This window comes from Triticum dicoccoides, chromosome 1B, assembly GCF_002162155.2.
Source record: "Triticum dicoccoides isolate Atlit2015 ecotype Zavitan chromosome 1B, WEW_v2.0, whole genome shotgun sequence".
Lineage (NCBI taxonomy): Eukaryota > Viridiplantae > Streptophyta > Magnoliopsida > Poales > Poaceae > Triticum > Triticum dicoccoides.
This window is the reverse complement of record NC_041381.1, coordinates 518,965,626-518,965,888: the sequence shown is the minus strand read 5'-3', so window position 1 is coordinate 518,965,888 and position 263 is coordinate 518,965,626.

Below are 263 nucleotides of genomic sequence, written 5' to 3'. Positions count from 1 at the left end.
TCGCCGCCGACCTCGCCTCGCCAGAGATTGAGGCCGCCGCCCCGCCAGGTCATCCTCCTGCCCGATGCTCCTCCCTTCCTGGCTCTCCCTCTCTCTCACGCGCTCTTTCTCTCCCCCGCAGATCCCTGCCCCTTGGAGCTCGCCGTCCGTACTCGCCGTCGCCGGAAATGGGTTCCCCGGGGCCAGATCCGCCCGGATCCACTCCCCTTCGGCCTCGCCTCAACCTCCTCGCCGGCCCTCCCTGCAGGTGCGCCGCCCCCTGC